Source organism: Lepeophtheirus salmonis, chromosome 4, assembly GCF_016086655.4.
Source record: "Lepeophtheirus salmonis chromosome 4, UVic_Lsal_1.4, whole genome shotgun sequence".
Taxonomy (NCBI): domain Eukaryota; kingdom Metazoa; phylum Arthropoda; class Copepoda; order Siphonostomatoida; family Caligidae; genus Lepeophtheirus; species Lepeophtheirus salmonis.
The window spans coordinates 7,622,303-7,630,464 of NC_052134.2; the positions used below are offsets into that span (position 1 = coordinate 7,622,303).

Genomic DNA, 8,162 nt, shown 5'->3' on the forward strand with positions numbered 1-8,162 from the left:
CTATTATCGTTCAGAGACATTTTTACCATTAAAACAATCAGTAAATGAAAAGTAGGAATAATAAAGTTCATATATAGGTAAGTGTTTTGTTTGATTCTGTATCTTGTTCTGACCGCTATATATTTTTATTTTTAGGCTGAAAAAGCATGAAAAACAACACTCTTCTCTAGGCCTTTATAAATTATTCATAATAGATAATGATGAGGAATATTATTGCCTATGTTTTAGAAAAATATTCAATTTATAATTTAAAAAAAATATCTTTAAAAATAGGCACCTCCAAGGACTTTTGTTACATATTGTATTTTTTTATTTTTAATTAATTAATTAATTTTTAATTCCCATTCAAAATATCTGTAGTCTCTAGCATATTATAAAGTTCAAATGGTGACATTTATATTACTCATAAATATTTAATAAAAATGTATTTTTAATAGATCAAAATCACATTATCGTATCAATTAAAAGTTAGTAATTGTAATGACCAAAGTTTTAATTAAATAATTCATTTTAATACGAAGAAAATTCCAAATTGTACTATTTTCCTATACCTACAAGTCGCAACTTGTGAAGACATTGAAACATACCATTATAAAACTTTGGGCTAAGACCCAATCGACAAAAAATCGATCTGAAACCATTATGATTTTTGTTAGACCGAACTAATTCAGCACTTTGAAAAAGTTCAATAAAGATCGGTCTCATAAAAAAATCAAGTCAAAATTAGTCCCAAGGAAAAATTTGGTTTAGATCTGTCCAAAAAAAAGAAGAAAAAAATGGCCTTTGTTAAAATTCGGTCTAGAAGGAATTTTATATATAAATTGTTTATGACATCATATGTTTTTCGAACGGTGAGCATAGTACAATGACATCAACGATCGAAATAGATTGGATAAAATTTCATTTTGTTCTCCCTCTTGAAATATATAACGCCAAATTCGAGCAATTCATGAGATGGATTATCAAGTTTAAAGTATATTCCTTTGATTCTATCTCTTGGAGATCACAGAATTCCACTTTATCCTGTTCTTAATGAATTAAGAAAGATCAATGTAAATGTTAAATTAAAAGCATATTTAAATTTCAAATTGTTATATATTTCAGTTTAATGATTATAACTTTATATTGTAATATATGAATAGATTGATTCTGAATGTTATTCATGAACAGTATTTGTTCAAAAACAAATCTTGTACTTTTTAAATTTTCTAAGTTATCCAGATATTTACAAGCTATGTAGAATCTTTGTTTAATATAATTACCGTTGTTCTAGAAATTAAATTAAATTTGATCTCTCATAATATATGATAGCGAAAAAATATCAGTCCATAGAGTGAGACTGAAATAAGCTATGGAACGATGTAATACAATGTTGAACGCTCTCGGGAGAAATTATTCTTTTTAACTCAATGTGCGTAGGTTTGCGCCCTGTCGTTCCTAGAGAAGGAAATATACTTAATGAAGGTAGGTTAACAAAGAGGGAGGGATCTAATCTTTCCCCCCCTGCGTATTAAGTTGTTTGAACAGCTGATTGATATGAAGTTTCATGACGCATAAAACGCCATAAATATGTACATCTTTTAAATCATACATTTGATGACTTTTTCTTAAAGAAATTAATTTGTGTTATCCGGATAATGTTCGAAAGGATTTAAACTATATACTCATTGCAAAAGTTTTACTTAAAATTACCTCCGAATTGGTTTCGACGTTTTGGGCCGAAAATAACTCTTCTAATTAATAGTGAAAGCTTGAACATTTTTATACTTATTAGCGAAAAAATATAAAAATTGATACGCAGAAGAAGTTTTTTATGAAATGAAACAGTTTGTAGTCGCTAATAAATGGAGGATGTAATGAATTGCAGATTTGCGTGAGAGTTTGGGGCAGAAAATCACCCCTTCCAGTTGACTGAGAATTTTTTTTAAAACACTTAAGGAAACAAGAATATTTATGTATTCATTGGTGAAAATAATATAAAAATTGATCGATGGAATCAGTTTTTATGAGATGAATAAGTATGTAGATGCTAATAAATTATGTAATGAGTGTCATGTTTGTGCTATGCATATTCTTTTCCGGTGACTGAACCTTGCAAAATTCGCGTCTAGGAAAGTGTAAATTCCGTGATTGAAACTACGACAGTCCTAAATGAAGAGATACATAATTTGAGCGCGATGATAATAATCAAAAACTGTTTATCATATTTAATACACCAGTTTTAAGAAACCGGTTCTTAGTACGTGTGATTCAAGGAGAAGGCGTATTTATTTTTCGACCACAAATCTCCTGATTTATCAGTGAATAGTCAATCGATTTTAATAAATGAGATATTTATGGGAAGAAACACTCCAAGTAAGAGTCAATTTTCAAATTCATATTTTGACTTTTTTCAGACTTTGAAGCATACCTACTTAATGCATATTGGCTTTGATAATTCCTAGGCCAGATGGAGTAAATCTAATACTATATTGCTTACTTATACTTAATCAGTTCAACTCCATCTGACCAATTAAAGGAACATTAAAAAACTTTTAGTTTATAAAGATTGGCAAAAAAAAACACAATCGGTTCATAAAGTGAAACCGAAAAATAACGTTCCATGGTCTGAGACCGCAGCCGGAACCGAAAAACCGGTCAAGAACGGTTTAGAAAAATTCCCTTAAGACAGAACTGCATCAGATAAGTTTAATGCTGAACTGAGTCACAACACTAATACATAATTATGTACTAAAGATACTCAAAGAAGCAAAAATTCATCTCATCTCTGCTTCTCTCTTGAGCTACAGAGCAATATGATTTTACACTTATTTTAAATGATACATTTGTTAACAATTGGTTATCATTAATAAAAGATACACTTGTGCCAAGTGGAATTATTAGGATGTAAATCGAATTATAAATACTTCATCTCTTCTCAGAGATACAATCAATTTCTTTTCTCCGTCTTCAAGTATGAAAATCTTCTTCTTCCTCTCCGTCCTCATCGCTGTGCTACTTTCCTTCACGACTGGAACGAAAGTCGACGTTGGGCCCGATGAGCATTTCATTCAGTGTGATCCAAATGCAGCTGTAGATACGTGTCCAGCCGACCATCACTGTGGACAAACGGGACCAACATATTCTTGTATTCTTACGAAGGATGTCACCGACGATTAATTTAAGAACAAATTGTACTCTCTATTGTAATATGTAGTCGGAAATAAACGATTAACCGAATCCTTTACTCATTGATTTAAATTTAAATGATTCGTTCTTTATATTATATTTTCAGACAATGAAATAATGAAGAGGTTCATTTGAAAACGTTAAGTCAGGGTAGGGTCTAACTCCATTTCCTCATATACAAATAGTAAATGTCATTTCTTTGCTTCCACGTTATATTGATGTATTTTGACATACAATCTAACGAATAAAAGATTGAAACGAATTTTGATTCCAAATTGAGTCGCAAGCCTTCAAAATATGGACAGGAGTAGCAAGTCTGGAGTCAAAGTCCTCACTTCCGTCATTAACTCCCAGTACCAATGGGTGAATGTCTCTAGAATGTGCATTTGTCCCAAAAAATTAAGAACGCGTCGTGATTGGACACAATCGCTATCCTATAGAAATTGACTTTGCTAAATGACGTCATCAAATATATCAGCGAGTGAAGTTTTCATCAATCAATCTCAAATATAAAGGATTATATGTCTCCACAAATATGATATACTTCAAATTGGGCTTGAATGAAGACACGTGACAAATTATTCTTGTACCTGAAAGGTACTTTAAGTTTTACTAAACGAATGATTCCATTGGTAAATGGAGGTATTTTATTCCGTAATATTAGTGAAAAGGATTCCTTGTAGAGGACGTGTTCTAAATTTGGGGCTTTTCATCGACTGATAATAGGGATGGGAGCAGTACAATATTGGCAATCTATACAATGAAACAAGACCAACTCATATAATACGTATGTAGTCAGTCATTTTTCAAGTTGAACAAGATAAAAATGTTGAAATAATCAACGAATGAAGGAAAATATAATGAAGTGTGGAAAGAGAAAAAAATAATGAGGAGAAATGAACAAAATTGACAAATGGAGAGAAAGAAAAATGAAGGCCTGTGGGAATTCAAAAAAATATTTTCATGCTTCTATCTTCTCAATTTCCTTGAATTTCCCTTGTAAAAATTACGGATAAAAGTTGTTCTTTTTCTACGAAGTCGTTTATGGAGTAAATAATTTATCTATGAGAATTTTTTCCTCTAAAACTTTCTTTGTCTCATTCGCATGTGATTGTACGAGTACATATTATGTAGATTTAAATCCCTTCTTTACGATAATCATAGTTCTCTAGTTGATGTATGCAAAAATATAGAGTTGTAATAAGTTTTGTAGTTGACAATTTGGAGAGTATTTTTTTATTTTCCAAAGCTGTTATCAATTATCATTATTACTCATGAGTGACTAAGGAATAAAACTGAGGATTTATTGGTGAGTTAAAATTGTAAGTCCTTGTACCTAGAGAATTGAGTATCAACATTGGTGCAATTCCTTCCTCGATAAAGAATAGCATGTAAGCTTATTTCCTCTATCTCTCTAAATCTAAGAAACCAGGATGACAGCTAATCCACTCTCCTCCCAAATACTCCTCAAAATTCAGGGTTACTTTACTCATTTTCGTTTATTAACATACTAGAAGGGTATATTTATTACAACTTTACAAAATATCTAAGGTATTTCTTTTGAAAGAATAATTATGTTAATTTAATATTGCTTATATATTTGTTAGTAGGACGGAAAACCCATATCTGGTAGATCTAATTAATGGGTGTCATGAACACTTACACGATAAATTAAAGTATACACAATAAGATACCAAAAAAAAAAAAAATCGGAGCTCTTTAGCTTACGTACTAGTAAAGGAAAGGGCACTTGATCGTGATGGACGAATTTAGGTTCATGGACTCTGAGCAGTTGGGCGTCTCCAGTACCACTGTATACGCCGTCAGCCAGTCCAAAACGTTAGAGAAGAACAAGGGATCCTTTAAAAAGGAAAAAACTGTACCTGGATGAGCTAAACAAAACAGACCAGGAAAATTTCCTCAAGTCCATGAGTTTTCATGCAAGAGATCTTGTGGTTTCACACCAGACTGTCTAAAAAAATATCAAAAGTGGGTGGAACGAGCATTGTTAGGATGGATAGGCCACTTTTGACAGCAAAAATGAAAGAACCCCATCTTCTCCATTAAAAACTCTTTTGATTGAGCATTTTGAGTTTTTTTGAACTCTTTTTTGACACTTTTGGCTCTCTTACACCCCTGATGCAACCACCTCGACCACACCTTTTAGTTGCATGCAGATGGGAAGGCCCGCAGTGTCCGTCATCTAAACACCGAGGTCCTTAAAACCACTGTCAGAACGACATCTGCAGCAGATACCAGGCCTTCCACCGCCATCTGGAAGCCATCATTCCGACTAAGGGTGGTTACTTTAATGATAATCATCTATTTTTAGTATTTATTTCGTTGAAATTCATATTTTAGATACAATTTTAACTGAGGACAGAGTGAGATATATAAAAGCCTCAACGTGGATTCAAAGCTTAAAAGAGAATAATAATTTGAATCTAATCTTGAAGCACCAATACAAATATTATAGCGTAAAGTCAGACTTTGTTATGAATCATAAATCTTAGAGTGGTCTACACCATGATTCCACAAAATTATCTACTGTTGAGAGGAGAGAACCAAAAATCCATCATGTAAAAATGAAGGCAATGTCTCAGACAGACAATATCCTTTCACAAGTTTTATACTCATTATTATTCATTATAATTATATTCAATACTCCCAATATAATTACTATTTTAATAAATTATGACATTAATACAGCAAACTTAGTTAAGGTCTACTCTTTATAAATATCAGATCAGTGATGATCAACCTTTTTATCACTGCGTAATCTCTAGATGTATTTTTTGTTGGTAATGAGGTGCAACTAATTTTACCTCAAAGTTTGGTTCTGGGATTTTTTAAAACATTTTGATGACGTTTTTTATAAGAGTAGAAATTCCTTTATGACCTTTTTTTTTAGAAAATACATTCCATGATGATCTTGATAACCCCGGATATCGTAAATGCTCGTAAATGCTTTGAGTTTTTTTAAAATGACATTGGGACCTCCAAGCTTCGAATGTTCCGCAATTTTCTTATTAGAGTAGCCCGAGTGGCCTTCATTTTATCTGCAAGGATTCGTGTTTTGTAGTGGCGGTATTACTTCATCCTTTGTACTTATGGTCCTGGAGACTGTTGTATAGCTTACTTGGCCCGTTTTTTTTTTAGCAAAAAAGTCAATTGGAGTCCCAGTAGATGACTTCAAGAAACGTTTCAAGCATACAAAGAATAAGAGGGTGTATTTTTTATCACTCCAGAACTTTTGGGCTTTTTTCAAATAATGCCCTTCACTTTAAAATTGAAATTACCGAGTTAAATGCTTTCCTTATTGTTCAGGATGTATTTAAGAGGGTTCAAATTTATCTGAACAACCCTGTAGTCGTTTGAATTAGTTTAATTGCATGTTTTTGGTGAAATGGACAAAAACGAGTATCGAGCAGTTATTAAATATTTGTTCTCCATAATGGCTGAAACTTTTTGAGTAACTGTCAGATACTATGCCCACCCCACTGTGCCTGCAACAGCAAGGCTAATCAACTACCTACCCGCATTTATTTTATTTTATTTGTTCCTATAATTGGTGAGATGGAGTTGGACTGATTAAGTATAAGTAAACATTACAGTATTACATTTACTACGTCTGACCAAAGGGGAATTGTCTTTGAAGTCTAAATACATCAATTATATTTCCTTCCTTATGAACAACCAATACGGGAACTTATGCACATTGAATTCAAGAAAATAATATCCAGAGATGAAAATAGCTATCAACTGCTATACTTAAGAAAAAACCGGAAATTAACTTGGACACTTTGACAAATTTGAAGAATGTTTTGAAGAGGAGCTCTCATGATGTCCTATTATATTAGCTGTGAACAGCTCTGAGGAAGTTGGAAAGAAATAAACACAAATCCTACTCCGTATGTAATAAAAATATTCGCAAGAATTGCTTCAAAGTCGATACCAAACTCTTGTCTTAGTCCAGCAAGGAGTTTACATCATAACCATAGTAATAACTAGGTAGAATGAATTACCAATTGTTCAAATTTGAGGAAAGGGATCCAGTTCTGGATCATTTGTGTTCTAAAATGGTATTGCTTGCATTAAAGAGTTGACAATATGGAGGCTTTATATAACAATATTAAATTACCATTTCTTCTCTATATTGAAATCATATTAGCTTCGTAATTACAAAATTGTTCAGGCCAAAAATCAGATTCAATATTATGTAGGACGTCAATGAACAAATCAAGACACAAAAAACAAAACTCAAATAGTTTAAATATAATATTGTGAAGGATATTACTAAAGTTTGATTAAAAATTAAATAAATATGATATCCAATTTTAAAATGATAAAATGATAAATTTTATTACTTGTAGTCTTCCTCAATGTACGATAAAATAATAAATGATTTTCATTTGTATAGCATACAATGCATATATTATAGGTAGGTTAATTTTTTAAGTCTATTTATTATAAAACTTTTTGTACCTACAATTCTAAAATAACTTATTATTCTTATGAATAATTCTAAATTGTTTTAAATAAAATGTTATCCAGGTAACAAGATATGTATAACAATTATATTTCATGATATAATTATTATACTTAAATATTAATTTTATTTCATATATGGACAAGGTTCCTTCTCGCTACGCCATCACAAAGTCAATGTAGGACACAAAGTAAAGTAGCATAGTCAAAGATTAAGAAAGAACTTGTAGGAAATGATCATTTTCTTGTCTTAGACGAAACTTCTATCCATGACTGCAGTGTTGATAGGTTGCTCTTATCTAATAAATTTGGAAGATGTTAAGAAGGCTAACAATATAACAATTACAATTATTAAAGTTTAAGTCTTAACGTCATTTTTGACACCAATTTCCAATTTGCAAGAGACTTAAAGTTTTCATTACAAACGGCGCAACTTATTCTATAAAAAAGTAAAAAACCTTGTGCAACACTTTCCAATGATGTTGCATGTAACTAGTCTCGCACAT

General features: G+C 31.4%; 1 long non-coding RNA gene across 1 annotated transcript; it reads left to right on the forward strand.

The window, feature by feature from the left end:
• Nucleotides 1–2,350: 2,350 nt before the first annotated feature.
• On the forward strand, nt 2,351–4,388 carry LOC121116527 (uncharacterized). Its single transcript, XR_005863892.2, has 2 exons — nt 2,351–3,765; nt 3,833–4,388. It is a non-coding gene; the product is annotated as an uncharacterized lncRNA (long non-coding RNA).
• Nucleotides 4,389–8,162: the final 3,774 nt, after the last annotated feature.